Here is a 9,887-nt window from a genome sequence, read left to right on the forward strand (position 1 = left end):
AGTATTTACATAGCATCATTAAGGTGGAATGGGAAAAAGAGTTAACATATAAAACATGAAACTGCAACTTCACAGGTATTGCTCAAACAGGATTTATTAAGAACTTCAAAGGTACAAACTTCTAGTTATAAAATAAGTCATGGAGATGTAATGTACAGCATGGCGACTATAGTTAATAATATTGTATTACACATTTGAAAGTATCTAAGAGAGTAAATCTTAAAAGTTCTCATCATAAGAAAAAAATTTTGTAACTAGGTATGGTGACAGATGTTAACTAGACTTATTGTGGTGATCATTTCCCAATATATACAATTATCAAATCATTAGTTTTACACCTGAAACTAATATAATGTTGTATGTCAATTATACCTCAATTTAAAAATTAAATTTTTAAAAAAAAATTTCACTAGCATTTGGTTTTCCCACAACACTGAATATGTGGGTAGTCTAAATATCACTTCAACAAGTGGGTCTGTGCTCTCTGTATATGTATGTGTATGTGTGTGTGTATGTATGTATGTTAACCATTGTGTACTGGGGTTAAAAACTTTTTTTAATACCAACATTTTTTGCAGCCATTTTTATACTTAAGCCAAGACAACCTTTAATCAAAATTTTCAAACAGATTTTGAAAAAATTCCAAATACTCTCCACTTAAGACTCAAAAGTTATGAAAATTTTCCTGATTTGTTTTATTTTTCTATACATATGTGCATATATGTATACTTTATGAGCCATTTGAAAGTGTTGAAGACATCATGAGACATCATGATACCTCGCTCTAAACTCTTCAGCTTGCTTCTCCCAAGAATAAGGGCATTCTCATATATAGTCACAACACGATTATCACACTTAAAAAAAAAAATTCTTAATATCTCCTGTTATGAGGTACATAGTTTGTAAAAATTTTAAGTACAAAGGCTTTGTTGAGAACCTTGGGAGTTCCCTGGCTGCCTAGCGGTTAGGGTTCCAGGATTTCACTGCCAGGGCCTGGGTTCAATCCCTGGTCAGGGAATTGAGATCCCGCAAGCCACATGGTACGGCCATAAATAAATAAATAAGAAACTTACTGAAGGAATATATTTGGATAAAACGATTAGACTTACTATTACTTGTATTTCATTATTTTTATTTTTTAAAATGTAATAATGTTTTATAAAATTTAAGTTAAAAAGTCAAAATTTTAGGAACTTCCTGGTGGTCCGGTGGGTAAGAATCCATGCTCCCAGTGCAGCGGGCCTGGGTTCAATCCCTGGTCGTGGAACTAGATCCCGCATGCATGCCACAACTAAGAGTCCGCATGCCACAACTAAAGATCCTGCATGCCGCAACTAAGATCTGGCGCAACCAAATAAATAAATAAATATTTTTAAAAATAAAATAGTCAAAAATTTAAAGTAAATTTTTTAAATATTGAAAGAATAATTATGGTAATCAAATATGGCCAAAAGCATGAGATTGGTACGTGCGAGACTGATATTTGGGGAGCCTTGTGTTAGTGGAGGACACACTGGACATGCAGAGGAGAGTATGTGCAGAGGACCAGGGTGTAGGCGTGGCTGGAGGGACGGGCGTGTGTGAGAGGGGGCTAAGCTGGGCAGGTGAGGGGACAAGCTCCTCAAGGATTCTGTGCACATTCCTGAGGAGCCTGCACTTTCCCCTGCTGGCAGCAGAATAAGTTTATGTGATAAAATCAAGTTTGTTTAGAAAGAGCTATCTGGCCACAGTGTGTCAGATGGATTGGAGAAGGAGGGGCAGAGGATGGAGGGTATGGACAACCATTTGGAGGCAACAGAACATATTTTTAACTGCAAATATTTAACATTTTAGTTATATTATGGGCTGAACAAACCTGCTATACTGGTAAAGGAACAAAACAAAAACAGTAAAACTAAACTAAGTTTACTTGCATGTTCATGTTGTAGAAAAGCAGCTTTTAAGAGAATAAGATAAGTTAGTAGAGACTTCCATAAAACTTGAAAGAAACCCTTGGGCACTTTTGAAGGTTTCAGCATTTAAAGGAGTTGGCTCTTTTTAATACCTAGTTTCACTTTCCAAAGTGGCTTTCCTTTTCCTTGGCAAGATTCATCGCGGAGTTAATTTTATATTTACCAGTCACAATTAAAATAAAACCAATGGGAAAGAGGTGGGGTGCAGAACAGATCAAGTGATTTTCCGACAAGCAGAGTGCCCTCAGGCAGTACTGAGCAACTCCAGAAAGTTCCACTTACAGAGTCCAAGGACCAGATACCAGCTCTGCCTCAGAAGAGGAAGAGGGCAGCACCAGAAGGCCTAAGTGGCAGGACAGGATACTGACCCTTCACTCCCCTTCCACCAGAACTCTAGTTTTACTTATTTTACATATTGGGTTTCCTAGAAAGATTTCACTTAACAAAGGGTCCCATAGCTTCTAAAAATGTTTGAAAGCCAAGGAGTCAGAACTGCACATTCTTAAGTAAAGGGTTGGTAATTCAAGAATAAAACTCAGTTCCACGGGAAAGCTGTTGGGGGAAAAAATGGAAGCCATCACTAAGAAAGAAGGTAAAAAAAGAGACCTAGGCAGATGGGCCGGCTAGAGGAGTAGCTTTAAGGTAGACTGAGGGATTCTGTTCAGGACCTGTAGATTTTGAGAGGCCAGCAGAGCATCCAAACTGGACAGGCCCAGAGAACAGAGGATATATGGATCTGAAGCTCAGCAGAAAGGTTTAGGGGGGCATAAGGGCTAGATGAAGTCTAAATGTGGGGGAATCCACCAAGGGAGGGTCTGAAAAGGTCACAGAAGGCAAAAAGAAAAGGGTCTGCCTCGAGCTAAGATTGTGTGGAGCTAGTGGCACATAGGGCCACTTCAGGAGGAGACCCTGAAGTCTCCTTCAGGGTCTGAAGTGGGCAGTCTGTCCACATCAGAGCAGGCACAGGCTGGACTGGCAGGGGTGGTACTCAACAGAGCAGAAGCTGCAGAAGGGCAAAGGGACCAGAGTAAAGGGTACTTGGCCAGGAAGCAAAAGACTGGACAATGGGTCCAGGCTTAAAGGGGCTGGAACTCTTTGAGAGGAAAAGGAGGTTAACAATGAGGTCAAAGATGACACAGGAAGAGTAGGGAAGCCTCTCAAGGAGGTGGCGGAAAAAGAATACCACACCAGAACCTGAGGTTTCAGTAGTATAGCTGCTTTGGAAAGAGCTCCTCTCAAAGTTAATAGAAAGCCAAAATCAGGGTAAAGGTCAACGGGTGGGCTGGGAGGAGAAACGGTTTTCAGAACCCTGTTGTGCCTTAAAGCTCTGGATCTGGCTGTAGGAGTCATGGAGCCTTCCTCAAGCACTCACAGCAGAGAAGGAAAGCCACCCTAGAAGGCAAAGCCAGAAGAGCCCACCCAGCCCACTGCTTCCCGTGTCACAACTACTACTGGCAACAGAGCCATTTAAAATTTCTCTCAGTTCACCCAGGAGCCCTTAAGGAAAGCCAGGCACAGATAATGCCTAAGAGCAGATTAAGTCTGTTTCCCAATTTGTGTACAGTGTTACTTGTATCAATATTAACAATAATAAAAACTTATGTATATTTTAAATGCAAATACAAACCATGATTGAGGACTAAAATCAACTTCAAAAGGGAAACAAATGAAAATAATAAGCATCAACTATATTAAGAGGTCAAGGGGTTCAGATATCATAAATGACCATAATAACAATCAAATACCCAAAGTTTTTCATATTTCTAGCTTTAGCTACTGGATCACCTACCCCTGCCCATTTTGCTCAATAATAAAAATGAAACCTGGACATCCCTGGTGGCACAGTAGTTAAGAATCCACCTGCTAATGCAGGGGACAAGTGTTCGATCCCTGATCCGGGAAGATCCCACATGCCGCAGAGCAACTAAGCCTGTGCGCCACAACTACTGAGCCTGCACTCTAGAGCCCGTGAGGCACAACTACTGAAGCCCGCACGCCTAGAGCCCGTGCTCTATAACAAGAGAAGCCACCGCAATGAGAAGCCCACGCACCGCAAGGAAGAGTAGCCCCCGCTCACCGCAACTAGAGAAAGCCCGTGCGCAGCACCAAAGACCCAACGCAGCCAAGAATAAATAAAATAAATTTTAAAACTATTCTGGGTAAAAAAATATATATAATATTTTGGAATTAAATCGAAGTACTTGTTGGTTAACACTTTAAACTGAATTTCAGCAGGAAAAACTCTTGAGGTATTTTAATGATTGATAAATTTCTCAGTCCATCTCATGTTGTCATTCCAAATACGACTGTCCTGCACTTGCAGCTGCCAACAAACCTCCCTCCATCTCTCGTCTAAGACCCTCTCCAAATGTCATCTCAGCCCAAAACCAACTTTCCCAAACCAAGCAGGTACTCTCAACTGCCCTATCCACCCCAAATCAGTCTAGTGATTAACCTTTCTCTAGATTAAGCAAACACACCTGCATGCAGCACTGTACACCATGTTAGAAATGCCACTGTATAGCCTTTACCCACACAGTCCAGTGCTTGGCTCTGCAGTTACTCAACTATCAAACCACAAAGTTCAGCAGGGACCTAATACCTTTAGCACAATATATAGACAACATTTTTTTTTAATTATGTCCTTGAGTGATGATCTAAAGTCAAAAAGAGCTGAATAAATTTATAAACATCCTCTTGAATAAAAGAGACTAAAAAATAACTACAAATCTTTAGGTGCCTTTCAGCAACAGGCAAAGATTTACAATCAAACTTGTTAAAACGTCTACAGTAAAGTCATAATTTTTCTTTTAATAACCTGTCTTCTTAACCTCTCTCCCACTTTTGTAAAGCTTAAAAATGAACTTGTAACAACCTGACCACATCCTTTCTATTGTAAACATTTTCCAATGGGGCCAGTTCTACTTGAAGTATAGAGTCATATCAAAAACCCACTCCCTGAAGTCTAATGGTTCAAAATCTCCCAGGTAACCAAAATCCCCAGAGACTTTCAGCCAATTTAACAACTATGTACAAGAAAATTTTTTTTCAATTACAAAACATTCCAGTTAGAAAACAAATTCTATTTACAGAGATAAAAATACCCTGCCATAACCAAACCATACCATTTACTGATTAAATGTTCTTTCATTCTCATTTAAATTATTCTGAAATACTGGTTAACAGCCAAATAAATCCAGAAAGAAAAGTTTCAGGAAATTATAAGATAGAAAAGATTTAATAAAAAATATTTAGCATTCAAAATACCTGCCTTATGGTCTTCTGCTTTCTGGATTGTATTCATTTCTTTAATGTGAACATGACATGAAGTCATAATAAAAAGGCCAATGAAGTTTGGACAGTTCAGCTTTTCTATAGACTTCAGAGTCAAAAGATATCAGCTTCTACATCATCATTCTACAGCTAAGCCCAGTCTAGTCACCACTGTGAAAGCAAAAGTACCCTACAGAAGCTGCAAGATTATGAATAAGAAAAGCATTTTTAAAGAGAAAAATCATAGTTTACAAAAAAACAAAAGACGGAATTTCCTTTCATATGTGCTTCTCATTTTGCATCTCTTCAGTCGCATCTCTCAAAAATTTAACAAATTTTAAGTTAAATATCTGATAATGCCAAAGCTAAGAAATCTAAAAAGAGCCACCAAAAAAGGAAAGGAGGAAGGAAGGGAGGGAGGGAGGAAGGAAGGAAGGAAGGAGAGATAAAAACTGGTGGATCAGTAACAACTAAGTGATGAATTACTTTCCTAATGATGCTATGAATCTTGGGGTAGAGTGATCAAATTCAGCTTAGTTTTTGGCTAACTGTCTGACTTAGTCACAGAAAAACACAATTATTCAGCAGAATCATTTCACAAAAGAAAATCTTTGAACTTTGTGGACTACGCCCCATACATCCCTACCACAGGCCTCAGACAGTTCCCAACTTTGTATCACACAGATGGCCATGCAGTAGAAAAACACAGACCTTTGTGAGAACTAACAAGAATTCACTTACAACCTCTAACTCCTCTCCTTTAGCATTAGAAACAAGAAAGGGTACAAGAATATACTAAAAGGCATTTGGGTAGGATAAGCAAATTGCTGAAGTACTTGCTTCAGGGGGGGAATGTAAGAAACCCAACTTCCTAGGTCTAACACAAAAAGGTATCTTAATCATGTTGAAATTAAAAAGAAAAAAACACACCTGATACAACTTTTAATTACTTTTTGTTTTTGCTTTCATCGCTAGAGTTTTAATGATTTGATAAACCAGGCAAATATCCTGCATATATAAATCAAGTTAATTGCCGTCATTTAAAAGCTTTATGCCCACATTCTTTAATTCACTGAACTTTAAAAAATCCATTTTCATTTAATTTTCTCAGCAAATTCTAGGCTTTAAGGAACTGACTCATCTACTGACAACTTAAATCTGACTTGTTGGGAAAGTTCATGATTCATCCTTCAAACTTAATGTCTGCAAATATACCTGTATTCCAAAAACGAGAAATAACAGATTAATACAGGCCCCATGTCCACAAGGACTCCCAAAAACCACAGATCCAAACCTGCACAGTACTGCCTCAGCTAAAAAGTGATCTTCTGACTAAGAAGTCTCCCAGGTCAGAATTTTTAGTTATTTTAGATATTAAAAAAAGTAAGAATTGTTATAAAACATCAGGATTAGGGCGAAAACGACCATGACCGTAACTCCAGGTTTACACACATGTTGTCCTTCAGTTTACTAATATTGCCCCCTTTCACCCTCAAAAGAGTTCTGCTGCAAAGCAAAACTTACCAGTGGTGATGGAAGTCAGTATAGTGATCACCTTGGGAGGGGGAAGGTGTTTACTGAACGGAAAGAATGTAAAGAGAGCCCTTTGGGAGGCTGAAAATGTTCTATATCTTAATCTGAGTGTAGCTACCAAAGCGTATACATACGTAAAAAGTCATTGAACTCTATGTACTTAAGATTTTACTGTAAGTTAGGCCTCAATAAATAAATGAATAAATATATATATATAATTTCAAAAACATATTAAAATACATGTGTAACTATCTTTCCAGATAATTACATGAAATCATCCAGAGCTCCCAAGATATTTTCTCTAAATGTATTTTAATAAAGATGCACATTGTGAGCACTTTTATGTAGAACCTTTCAAAGTACAGACCGAGATTTTTTTAATCGTTCACTTTAAAAAGTCACCGAATTTTAGAACTGAAAGCAGCAGAATAATGATCCACTCATCCTCTAACTCTGCAAATAAGGAAAACCAAATCTGTAAAGGGTAAGAAACATACCCAAGATAAGACAGCTAGTCAATGACAACAGCAGTAATGTAACTGTTTCCTGATCTTGGGCGACTCTCGTTTCCACAAAGCAGTTACTTTTCTGACATTATAAACAAATCTCAACTCTGAATCTACCTGTGGCCTAGAAAGATTCAACATATCCCTCAAAACACGAGGCCAACAGGCCCCAAAGTGTATGCAAGAAAACACTCATCTTCCTTCCTCCTGTCAAGACAGTTGACAAATGAACAATTACATTTTCAGGCATTTTGCTTGCGATGCAATAAAGTGTGACATCTGAAAAATGTGGTTCCAGAGGAGAAGGCATATGCAGGGATTGACAAAATCCATCTTATTTCCTTTCAAATCTCTCTGATGGTTTCTTGGTTCTCAAGACTATATCACTGCTAAGTAGGGCTCACGAAACCTCGCTCAGGGCCGTCCATCCGCATGGCTTTGAGAGAACCGCTGGGAATAACGCCCACTAAATAAAACGCCTGGCCCTGCCAAGGGTGTCCTACCCCAATCCTGGCGCATAACAAAACGTGCAGGTGACCTGTCCTTTACGGCTCAGTTTTAGAACCCAGTGAGCAGCTGACATCTTGTGAAAAACTTAACATACATCCTTTCCGCGGGAATTTATGTCTGTTCTCACAAGGCGTTTCTGCTCCCCACAGGGCAGGCCTGCCTTCTCAGGACACTCTGCTCGCCTCTCCATAGCCTCTTTTCAAGGTCCAAAACGAGACTTTAAGAACAGAAATCGAAACGGTCACGGACCTCCCGAGCGGCAAGCCCGGCTGGGGTCGAGCAGCGGGCTCCCCGCGAGCCCTCGGCCCGCTCGCGCGGCGCTAGGAAGGCCCAGCGCACTCCACCACGCTGGCCCGAAGCAACCGGTTGCGGCGGCCGCTAGACGCTCAGCGGCCGCCTCGGCCCTGCGAAGTTCGGACCTCCGCGCGGGCGGCGCGCCCCCGGGTCCTGCTGCGGGTTCGCGCCCCGGCCCGGAGCGAGCCCGGGGGGCGGGTCCGCGGGGGCTCGGCGGGCGGGAGCGCGGGACGCGCGGGGAGGGGCGCGCGGCGGGCCCAGCGCGCCGGGGAACTTGGGCGCCGGCGTTGCCGCCGCCCGGCCACTTTCCTTTCACGCCCCAAGGCTGCCGCTCGGCGCGCTGTCCGCCCGGGACGGCCGGCTGCCGCCGCCGCGGCGAGGCGCCCAGGCGCGCTCCTGCTGCCCGGCAGGCCGGCGCGCGGGGACGCGCCAGGCCGCGCGCGGGCGCCGCGTTTCCCCCCAACACACACCCGCCCCGCCCCCGCCCCCAACGTGCTGCCGCCGCCCGTTGGCGCCTCAGACCGCGCGCCCGCCGCCCTTCGGCTCCCGGCGGATTTTCGTTGCCAAAGTTGCGTGGCCGCCTCGAGGGGGACGCCGCGCGGTCCACCGCCCCGGCGCCGCCGCCGCCCCTTCAGGCCGCCGCGCGGGAAGGCCCAGTCGGCGGCCCCGCTTTTTTACCTGTCGGGAGTTTTCGCGCGCGCACTCGCTCGATCGCTCGCTTTTCCCTTCTCGCGCTCGTTTTCTTTCTTTTCTTCTTTTCGTTCCCCCGTGCGGGCGCTTTTTCCGCTCGCGCCGCCTGCACTCGCCCGCTCGCGCCCTTCTTCCTGCTGGGCTCCGCGGAGCGGGGCGGCCGGCAGCTCTCCCCGCCCCCCTCCACCCGCGCTCCGGCGGAGGCGGCGGCGGCGGCGCTCAGCGCTCCGACTCATTCCAATATGGCACGGGCGCAGGGCGCATGCGCCCGCGCCCCCCCACCATCCGCGCTCCTCCCGGCAGCCCGCGCCCCTCGCGCCGCACGCGTGGCGCCCCCCGGCCTGGCCTCCCAGAACTCGCCCGCTTGTCTTCCCGCACCGCTGGGCGGTTGCGGGAGGCGAGGCGGCCGCGGACTGGGGTCCTGGGGGGTCCAGCGCCGCCAGCCGCCCCAGCCCCACGTGCCCGCAGCCCACAACTTGCAGCGGACACCCCCGAGGCCGTGGCGCAAGGCAAGCGGCGGCGCCTCCGGCCCCCGACGGCGCTGCGACCCCGCGCTGCCTGGCCCCGACAGGGAGACGCGCCCCCAGGGACCCAGCGCCCACCGTGTCCCTGCTCCAACCCACGAGGGAAGGGCCCCCGCGCCTCACCTCGGGTTGTGGACAGAGCCCAGGAAACCGGGTGGCGTCCCTGTGTAGATTTTGGCGTCCGAGCCGGGGGAAGCGCGATGCTGTCGTCCGCACGTGACAGCCTCCGGCAAGATGGCATTAGCGGAGGAACGGACCGAGCGACAGCTGGATACCAGATCGGCGCGTGTCGCCGTGGGAGAGGGCTGCGTCCGCCCGCCTGGCCCACGTCGGAGACGTGGCGCGACCCTTGAGATCTGAGAAGGCACCCAAGTGCCCTCTGTCTGCGAAGTCAGACCCGGACCCCCGGCACACCCGGTGTCTCTAGGCTTCCGCAGGAGGTGCCCTGTATATCCGAGTTTTCCTGCCGCTCGGGGCCCCGGCGAGGGGGCACAAGACGGCTGCCGAATTCCGCCGGGAGTGCAGGGGGCCCGGGGTCGGGACAGAAGCTCGAAGGTGGCTACAAGCCAGCCCCGAAACCCGAGGTGCCCACGGGCGTTATGTTC

General features: G+C 45.9%; 1 protein-coding gene across 4 annotated transcripts in view; it reads right to left on the minus strand.

The window, feature by feature from the left end:
* The window catches only part of SFMBT1 (Scm like with four mbt domains 1), a 128,141-nt gene extending 119,164 nt beyond the window's left edge, over positions 1 to 8,977 (minus strand). For all 4 annotated transcript variants that reach the window (XM_079933328.1, XM_079933327.1, XM_079933324.1 and 1 more), the window contains exon 1: positions 8,747 to 8,977. The gene's annotated coding sequence lies outside the window, so the exon portion shown is untranslated. The remainder of the gene's footprint in view (positions 1 to 8,746) is intronic.
* Between the last annotated feature and the right edge of the window lie 910 nt (positions 8,978 to 9,887).

Source organism: Stenella coeruleoalba (assembly GCF_951394435.1).
Source record: "Stenella coeruleoalba genome assembly, chromosome: 10".
Taxonomy (NCBI): domain Eukaryota; kingdom Metazoa; phylum Chordata; class Mammalia; order Artiodactyla; family Delphinidae; genus Stenella; species Stenella coeruleoalba.